The sequence below is a fragment of the Notolabrus celidotus genome, chromosome 8 (genome assembly GCF_009762535.1).
Source record: "Notolabrus celidotus isolate fNotCel1 chromosome 8, fNotCel1.pri, whole genome shotgun sequence".
Classification (NCBI taxonomy): domain Eukaryota; kingdom Metazoa; phylum Chordata; class Actinopteri; order Labriformes; family Labridae; genus Notolabrus; species Notolabrus celidotus.
In genome coordinates, this window is record NC_048279.1 from 7385726 (window position 1) to 7394426 (window position 8701).

At 48.4% G+C, this 8701-nt stretch overlaps 16 non-coding genes across 16 annotated transcripts; all 16 read right to left on the reverse strand.

Annotated features, from left to right (window-relative positions):
* Positions 1-238: 238 nt before the first annotated feature.
* Positions 239-320, reverse strand: trnal-uag. Its single transcript has one exon. It is a non-coding gene; the product is annotated as a tRNA-Leu (tRNA).
* Positions 321-930: 610 nt separating this feature from the next.
* On the reverse strand, positions 931-1012 carry trnal-aag. The gene has a single exon. It is a non-coding gene; the product is annotated as a tRNA-Leu (tRNA).
* Positions 1013-1267: 255 nt separating this feature from the next.
* trnal-uag lies at positions 1268-1349 on the reverse strand. Its single transcript has one exon. It is a non-coding gene; the product is annotated as a tRNA-Leu (tRNA).
* Positions 1350-1959: 610 nt separating this feature from the next.
* trnal-aag lies at positions 1960-2041 on the reverse strand. Its single transcript has one exon. It is a non-coding gene; the product is annotated as a tRNA-Leu (tRNA).
* Positions 2042-2296: 255 nt separating this feature from the next.
* trnal-uag lies at positions 2297-2378 on the reverse strand. Its single transcript has one exon. It is a non-coding gene; the product is annotated as a tRNA-Leu (tRNA).
* Positions 2379-2988: 610 nt separating this feature from the next.
* trnal-aag lies at positions 2989-3070 on the reverse strand. The gene has a single exon. It is a non-coding gene; the product is annotated as a tRNA-Leu (tRNA).
* A 255-nt stretch (positions 3071-3325) lies between these two features.
* trnal-uag lies at positions 3326-3407 on the reverse strand. The gene has a single exon. It is a non-coding gene; the product is annotated as a tRNA-Leu (tRNA).
* A 610-nt stretch (positions 3408-4017) lies between these two features.
* On the reverse strand, positions 4018-4099 carry trnal-aag. Its single transcript has one exon. It is a non-coding gene; the product is annotated as a tRNA-Leu (tRNA).
* Positions 4100-4354: 255 nt separating this feature from the next.
* Positions 4355-4436, reverse strand: trnal-uag. The gene has a single exon. It is a non-coding gene; the product is annotated as a tRNA-Leu (tRNA).
* A 610-nt stretch (positions 4437-5046) lies between these two features.
* Positions 5047-5128, reverse strand: trnal-aag. The gene has a single exon. It is a non-coding gene; the product is annotated as a tRNA-Leu (tRNA).
* A 255-nt stretch (positions 5129-5383) lies between these two features.
* On the reverse strand, positions 5384-5465 carry trnal-uag. Its single transcript has one exon. It is a non-coding gene; the product is annotated as a tRNA-Leu (tRNA).
* A 610-nt stretch (positions 5466-6075) lies between these two features.
* trnal-aag lies at positions 6076-6157 on the reverse strand. Its single transcript has one exon. It is a non-coding gene; the product is annotated as a tRNA-Leu (tRNA).
* Positions 6158-6412: 255 nt separating this feature from the next.
* trnal-uag lies at positions 6413-6494 on the reverse strand. The gene has a single exon. It is a non-coding gene; the product is annotated as a tRNA-Leu (tRNA).
* Positions 6495-7104: 610 nt separating this feature from the next.
* Positions 7105-7186, reverse strand: trnal-aag. The gene has a single exon. It is a non-coding gene; the product is annotated as a tRNA-Leu (tRNA).
* Positions 7187-7441: 255 nt separating this feature from the next.
* On the reverse strand, positions 7442-7523 carry trnal-uag. Its single transcript has one exon. It is a non-coding gene; the product is annotated as a tRNA-Leu (tRNA).
* A 599-nt stretch (positions 7524-8122) lies between these two features.
* trnal-aag lies at positions 8123-8204 on the reverse strand. The gene has a single exon. It is a non-coding gene; the product is annotated as a tRNA-Leu (tRNA).
* Between the last annotated feature and the right edge of the window lie 497 nt (positions 8205-8701).

Genomic DNA, 8701 nt, shown 5'->3' on the forward strand with positions numbered 1-8701 from the left:
AGTGAGGGGCGGCCGTCGCGCAGGGCTATCTTAGGGTTATCTTTTATCAAATAGCTGTTATTCGGAGGTTGCGTCAACAGCACTGGCAATTCTGCCCTGTCGTCAGCAAAACACAACGGCTCTTCTGTAGGCCGTTAGTGTCATTGCACCACATCTATCCAGCCCACTACACTTGATGTTGCTAAGAGGGCAAAGTCGTGACGGGCAATCACATGTGGAGACAGCAATGGTCGGCAAATGGCAGTGGTGGGATTTGAACCCACGCCTCCTGAGAGACTGGAGCCTAAATCCAGCGCCTTAGACCACTCGGCCACACTACCCTGCTGTGCACACATCCAGTTTCGGAGGGCCCATGGGCTGGGTATCATGAGATGTTTCATCAATTAGCTGGAATATCCAGGTTGTGGCAGCAGCACTTGCAAAAAGCAATGGCTTCCCACTCAAAGTGGAGGCCTACTGCACAGTTAGCAGAGGATGGTTTCGATCCATCGACCTCTGGGTTATGGGCCCAGCACGCTTCCGCTGCGCCACTCTGCTCGCTGGATCATGCTTTTAGGCTTGTAACTGTGTGGATTTCTTTTCCGTTGAAATGATAAACAACCACGCCTTTTCCAATTCCATGTCTCATTTTGTCCTTGGGCTCATGAAGTTGCAACATATACATTCAAAGAATGATCACATGAAACTAACCTGCAAATGCTCACCTCTTCTTACTTGGTCCTTATAAACATCAAAGAAGATTGCTATTGGCTCCAACAGTGATCAATACTATAAGGTTACACTGATGAGTTACAAAAGGTAATTACATTTCAGGATTGCGGAAAAGTCCAAGTGTTGGCCTTCATAACACACACTTGATCATACTGAGAGAGCAACACTGGGCAAACTTTTGACAGGCCTTCTCCTTAGGGGAAAGCTGTTGTTGGCTTATGGCAGTGGTGGGATTTGAACCCACGCCTCCTGAGAGACTGGAGCCTTAATCCAGCGCCTTAGACCACTCGGCCACACTACCTTGCAGTGCTCAGCACTAGTGAGGGGCGGCCGTCGCGCAGGGCTATCTTAGGGCTATCTTTTATCAAATAGCTGGCATTTGGAGGTTGCGTCAACAGCACTGGCAATTCTGCCCTGTCGTCAGCAAAACACAACGGCTCTTCTGTAGGCCGTTAGTGTCATTGCACCACATCTATCCAGCCCACTACACTTGATGTTGCTAAGAGGGCAAAGTCGTGACGGGCAATCACATGTGGAGACAGCAATGGTCGGCAAATGGCAGTGGTGGGATTTGAACCCACGCCTCCTGAGAGACTGGAGCCTAAATCCAGCGCCTTAGACCACTCGGCCACACTACCCTGCTGTGCACACATCCAGTTTCGGAGGGCCCATGGGCTGGGTATCATGAGATGTTTCATCAATTAGCTGGAATATCCAGGTTGTGGCAGCAGCACTTGCAAAAAGCAATGGCTTCCCACTCAAAGTGGAGGCCTACTGCACAGTTAGCAGAGGATGGTTTCGATCCATCGACCTCTGGGTTATGGGCCCAGCACGCTTCCGCTGCGCCACTCTGCTCGCTGGATCATGCTTTTAGGCTTGTAACTGTGTGGATTTATTTTCCGTTGAAATGATAAACAACCACGCCTTTTCCAATTTCATGTCTCATTTTGTCCTTGGGCTCATGAAGTTGCAACATATACATTCAAAGAATGATCATATGAAACTAGCCTGCAAATGCTCACCTCTTCTTACTTGGTCCTTATAAACATCAAAGAAGATTGCTATTGGCTCCAACAGTGATCAATACTATAAGGTTACACTGATGAGTTACAAAAGGTAATTACATTTCAGGATTGCGGAAAAGTCCAAGTGTTGGCCTTCATAACACACACTTGATCATACTGAGAGAGCAACACTGGGCAAACTTTTGACAGGCCTTCTCCTTAGGGGAAAGCTGTTGTTGGCTTATGGCAGTGGTGGGATTTGAACCCACGCCTCCTGAGAGACTGGAGCCTTAATCCAGCGCCTTAGACCACTCGGCCACACTACCTTGCAGTGCTCAGCACTAGTGAGGGGCGGCCGTCGCGCAGGGCTATCTTAGGGCTATCTTTTATCAAATAGCTGGCATTTGGAGGTTGCGTCAACAGCACTGGCAATTCTGCCCTGTCGTCAGCAAAACACAACGGCTCTTCTGTAGGCCGTTAGTGTCATTGCACCACATCTATCCAGCCCACTACACTTGATGTTGCTAAGAGGGCAAAGTCGTGACGGGCAATCACATGTGGAGACAGCAATGGTCGGCAAATGGCAGTGGTGGGATTTGAACCCACGCCTCCTGAGAGACTGGAGCCTAAATCCAGCGCCTTAGACCACTCGGCCACACTACCCTGCTGTGCACACATCCAGTTTCGGAGGGCCCATGGGCTGGGTATCATGAGATGTTTCATCAATTAGCTGGAATATCCAGGTTGTGGCAGCAGCACTTGCAAAAAGCAATGGCTTCCCACTCAAAGTGGAGGCCTACTGCACAGTTAGCAGAGGATGGTTTCGATCCATCGACCTCTGGGTTATGGGCCCAGCACGCTTCCGCTGCGCCACTCTGCTCGCTGGATCATGCTTTTAGGCTTGTAACTGTGTGGATTTCTTTTCCGTTGAAATGATAAACAACCACGCCTTTTCCAATTCCATGTCTCATTTTGTCCTTGGGCTCATGAAGTTGCAACATATACATTCAAAGAATGATCACATGAAACTAACCTGCAAATGCTCACCTCTTCTTACTTGGTCCTTATAAACATCAAAGAAGATTGCTATTGGCTCCAACAGTGATCAATACTATAAGGTTACACTGATGAGTTACAAAAGGTAATTACATTTCAGGATTGCGGAAAAGTCCAAGTGTTGGCCTTCATAACACACACTTGATCATACTGAGAGAGCAACACTGGGCAAACTTTTGACAGGCCTTCTCCTTAGGGGAAAGCTGTTGTTGGCTTATGGCAGTGGTGGGATTTGAACCCACGCCTCCTGAGAGACTGGAGCCTTAATCCAGCGCCTTAGACCACTCGGCCACACTACCTTGCAGTGCTCAGCACTAGTGAGGGGCGGCCGTCGCGCAGGGCTATCTTAGGGCTATCTTTTATCAAATAGCTGGCATTTGGAGGTTGCGTCAACAGCACTGGCAATTCTGCCCTGTCGTCAGCAAAACACAACGGCTCTTCTGTAGGCCGTTAGTGTCATTGCACCACATCTATCCAGCCCACTACACTTGATGTTGCTAAGAGGGCAAAGTCGTGACGGGCAATCACATGTGGAGACAGCAATGGTCGGCAAATGGCAGTGGTGGGATTTGAACCCACGCCTCCTGAGAGACTGGAGCCTAAATCCAGCGCCTTAGACCACTCGGCCACACTACCCTGCTGTGCACACATCCAGTTTCGGAGGGCCCATGGGCTGGGTATCATGAGATGTTTCATCAATTAGCTGGAATATCCAGGTTGTGGCAGCAGCACTTGCAAAAAGCAATGGCTTCCCACTCAAAGTGGAGGCCTACTGCACAGTTAGCAGAGGATGGTTTCGATCCATCGACCTCTGGGTTATGGGCCCAGCACGCTTCCGCTGCGCCACTCTGCTCGCTGGATCATGCTTTTAGGCTTGTAACTGTGTGGATTTCTTTTCCGTTGAAATGATAAACAACCACGCCTTTTCCAATTCCATGTCTCATTTTGTCCTTGGGCTCATGAAGTTGCAACATATACATTCAAAGAATGATCACATGAAACTAACCTGCAAATGCTCACCTCTTCTTACTTGGTCCTTATAAACATCAAAGAAGATTGCTATTGGCTCCAACAGTGATCAATACTATAAGGTTACACTGATGAGTTACAAAAGGTAATTACATTTCAGGATTGCGGAAAAGTCCAAGTGTTGGCCTTCATAACACACACTTGATCATACTGAGAGAGCAACACTGGGCAAACTTTTGACAGGCCTTCTCCTTAGGGGAAAGCTGTTGTTGGCTTATGGCAGTGGTGGGATTTGAACCCACGCCTCCTGAGAGACTGGAGCCTTAATCCAGCGCCTTAGACCACTCGGCCACACTACCTTGCAGTGCTCAGCACTAGTGAGGGGCGGCCGTCGCGCAGGGCTATCTTAGGGCTATCTTTTATCAAATAGCTGGCATTTGGAGGTTGCGTCAACAGCACTGGCAATTCTGCCCTGTCGTCAGCAAAACACAACGGCTCTTCTGTAGGCCGTTAGTGTCATTGCACCACATCTATCCAGCCCACTACACTTGATGTTGCTAAGAGGGCAAAGTCGTGACGGGCAATCACATGTGGAGACAGCAATGGTCGGCAAATGGCAGTGGTGGGATTTGAACCCACGCCTCCTGAGAGACTGGAGCCTAAATCCAGCGCCTTAGACCACTCGGCCACACTACCCTGCTGTGCACACATCCAGTTTCGGAGGGCCCATGGGCTGGGTATCATGAGATGTTTCATCAATTAGCTGGAATATCCAGGTTGTGGCAGCAGCACTTGCAAAAAGCAATGGCTTCCCACTCAAAGTGGAGGCCTACTGCACAGTTAGCAGAGGATGGTTTCGATCCATCGACCTCTGGGTTATGGGCCCAGCACGCTTCCGCTGCGCCACTCTGCTCGCTGGATCATGCTTTTAGGCTTGTAACTGTGTGGATTTCTTTTCCGTTGAAATGATAAACAACCACGCCTTTTCCAATTCCATGTCTCATTTTGTCCTTGGGCTCATGAAGTTGCAACATATACATTCAAAGAATGATCACATGAAACTAACCTGCAAATGCTCACCTCTTCTTACTTGGTCCTTATAAACATCAAAGAAGATTGCTATTGGCTCCAACAGTGATCAATACTATAAGGTTACACTGATGAGTTACAAAAGGTAATTACATTTCAGGATTGCGGAAAAGTCCAAGTGTTGGCCTTCATAACACACACTTGATCATACTGAGAGAGCAACACTGGGCAAACTTTTGACAGGCCTTCTCCTTAGGGGAAAGCTGTTGTTGGCTTATGGCAGTGGTGGGATTTGAACCCACGCCTCCTGAGAGACTGGAGCCTTAATCCAGCGCCTTAGACCACTCGGCCACACTACCTTGCAGTGCTCAGCACTAGTGAGGGGCGGCCGTCGCGCAGGGCTATCTTAGGGCTATCTTTTATCAAATAGCTGGCATTTGGAGGTTGCGTCAACAGCACTGGCAATTCTGCCCTGTCGTCAGCAAAACACAACGGCTCTTCTGTAGGCCGTTAGTGTCATTGCACCACATCTATCCAGCCCACTACACTTGATGTTGCTAAGAGGTCAAAGTCGTGACGGGCAATCACATGTGGAGACAGCAATGGTCGGCAAATGGCAGTGGTGGGATTTGAACCCACGCCTCCTGAGAGACTGGAGCCTAAATCCAGCGCCTTAGACCACTCGGCCACACTACCCTGCTGTGCACACATCCAGTTTCGGAGGGCCCATGGGCTGGGTATCATGAGATGTTTCATCAATTAGCTGGAATATCCAGGTTGTGGCAGCAGCACTTGCAAAAAGCAATGGCTTCCCACTCAAAGTGGAGGCCTACTGCACAGTTAGCAGAGGATGGTTTCGATCCATCGACCTCTGGGTTATGGGCCCAGCACGCTTCCGCTGCGCCACTCTGCTCGCTGGATCATGCTTTTAGGCTTGTAACTGTGTGGATTTCTTTTCCGTTGAAATGATAAACAACCACGCCTTTTCCAATTCCATGTCTCATTTTGTCCTTGGGCTCATGAAGTTGCAACATATACATTCAAAGAATGATCACATGAAACTAACCTGCAAATGCTCACCTCTTCTTACTTGGTCCTTATAAACATCAAAGAAGATTGCTATTGGCTCCAACAGTGATCAATACTATAAGGTTACACTGATGAGTTACAAAAGGTAATTACATTTCAGGATTGCGGAAAAGTCCAAGTGTTGGCCTTCATAACACACACTTGATCATACTGAGAGAGCAACACTGGGCAAACTTTTGACAGGCCTTCTCCTTAGGGGAAAGCTGTTGTTGGCTTATGGCAGTGGTGGGATTTGAACCCACGCCTCCTGAGAGACTGGAGCCTTAATCCAGCGCCTTAGACCACTCGGCCACACTACCTTGCAGTGCTCAGCACTAGTGAGGGGCGGCCGTCGCGCAGGGCTATCTTAGGGCTATCTTTTATCAAATAGCTGGCATTTGGAGGTTGCGTCAACAGCACTGGCAATTCTGCCCTGTCGTCAGCAAAACACAACGGCTCTTCTGTAGGCCGTTAGTGTCATTGCACCACATCTATCCAGCCCACTACACTTGATGTTGCTAAGAGGGCAAAGTCGTGACGGGCAATCACATGTGGAGACAGCAATGGTCGGCAAATGGCAGTGGTGGGATTTGAACCCACGCCTCCTGAGAGACTGGAGCCTAAATCCAGCGCCTTAGACCACTCGGCCACACTACCCTGCTGTGCACACATCCAGTTTCGGAGGGCCCATGGGCTGGGTATCATGAGATGTTTCATCAATTAGCTGGAATATCCAGGTTGTGGCAGCAGCACTTGCAAAAAGCAATGGCTTCCCACTCAAAGTGGAGGCCTACTGCACAGTTAGCAGAGGATGGTTTCGATCCATCGACCTCTGGGTTATGGGCCCAGCACGCTTCCGCTGCGCCACTCTGCTCGCTGGATCATGCTTTTAGGCTTGTAACTGTGTGGATTTCTTTTCCGTTGAAATGATAAACAACCACGCCTTTTCCAATTCCATGTCTCATTTTGTCCTTGGGCTCATGAAGTTGCAACATATACATTCAAAGAATGATCACATGAAACTAACCTGCAAATGCTCACCTCTTCTTACTTGGTCCTTATAAACATCAAAGAAGATTGCTATTGGCTCCAACAGTGATCAATACTATAAGGTTACACTGATGAGTTACAAAAGGTAATTACATTTCAGGATTGCGGAAAAGTCCAAGTGTTGGCCTTCATAACACACACTTGATCATACTGAGAGAGCAACACTGGGCAAACTTTTGACAGGCCTTCTCCTTAGGGGAAAGCTGTTGTTGGCTTATGGCAGTGGTGGGATTTGAACCCACGCCTCCTGAGAGACTGGAGCCTTAATCCAGCGCCTTAGACCACTCGGCCACACTACCTTGCAGTGCTCAGCACTAGTGAGGGGCGGCCGTCGCGCAGGGCTATCTTAGGGCTATCTTTTATCAAATAGCTGGCATTTGGAGGTTGCGTCAACAGCACTGGCAATTCTGCCCTGTCGTCAGCAAAACACAACGGCTCTTCTGTAGGCCGTTAGTGTCATTGCACCACATTTATCCAGCCCACTACACTTGATGTTGCTAAGAGGGCAAAGTCGTGACGGGCAATCACATGTGGAGACAGCAATGGTCGGCAAATGGCAGTGGTGGGATTTGAACCCACGCCTCCTGAGAGACTGGAGCCTAAATCCAGCGCCTTAGACCACTCGGCCACACTACCCTGCTGTGCACACATCCAGTTTCGGAGGGCCCATGGGCTGGGTATCATGAGATGTTTCATCAATTAGCTGGAATATCCAGGTTGTGGCAGCAGCACTTGCAAAAAGCAATGGCTTCCCACTCAAAGTGGAGGCCTACTGCACAGTTAGCAGAGGATGGTTTCGATCCATCGACCTCTGGGTTATGGGCCCAGCACGCTTCCGCTGCGCCACTCTGCTCGCTGGATCATGCCTTTAGGCTTGTAACTGTGTGGATTTCTTTTCCGTTGAAATGATAAACAACCACGCCTTTTCCAATTTCATGTCTCATTTTGTCCTTGGGCTCATGAAGTTGCAACATATACATTCAAAGAATGATCATATGAAACTAGCCTGCAAATGCTCACCTCTTCTTACTTGGTCCTTATAAACATCAAAGAAGATTGCTATTGGCTCCAACAGTGATCAATACTATAAGGTTACACTGAAGGTAATTACATTTCAGGATTGTGGAAAAGTCCAAGTGCTGGCCTTCATAACACACACTTGATCATACTGAGAGTGCAACACTGGGCAAACTTTTGACAGGCCTTGTCCTTAGGGGAAAGCTGTGGTTGGCTTATGGCAGTGGTGGGATTTGAACCCACGCCTCCTGAGAGACTGGAGCCTTAATCCAGCACTTTAGACCACTCGGCCACACTACCTTGCAGTGCTCAGTGCTAGTGAGGGGCGGTTGTCGCGCAGGGCTATCTTAGGGCTATCTTTTATCAAATAGCTGGCATTTGGAGGTTGTGTCAACAGCACTGGCAATTCTGCCCTGTCGTCAGCAAAACACAACGGCTCTTCTGTAGACCGTTAGTGTAATTGCCTTACATCTATCCAGCCCACTACACTTGATGTTGCTAAGAGGGCAGAATTGCGACTTTTCTCATTTCATGTCTCATTTTGTCCTTGGGCTCATGAAGTTGCAACATATACATTCAAATAATGATCAAGACATTGCCAGAACAACTTTTGTTTTAATAAGCTCTGAGGTAAAAGGGTGGAGCAGTTAAGTTCAGAAGGCTCATTCACTCTTATATAAGTTTCTACAGTGGCAGAAAGTGCTCAACAAAACAGGCCTTTTTTTCAGACAGTAACCAACCAGGGATTATTTTGAACAACTTCTCTCTTTGTTTAGAGTATAATAGTGCTGACAGCT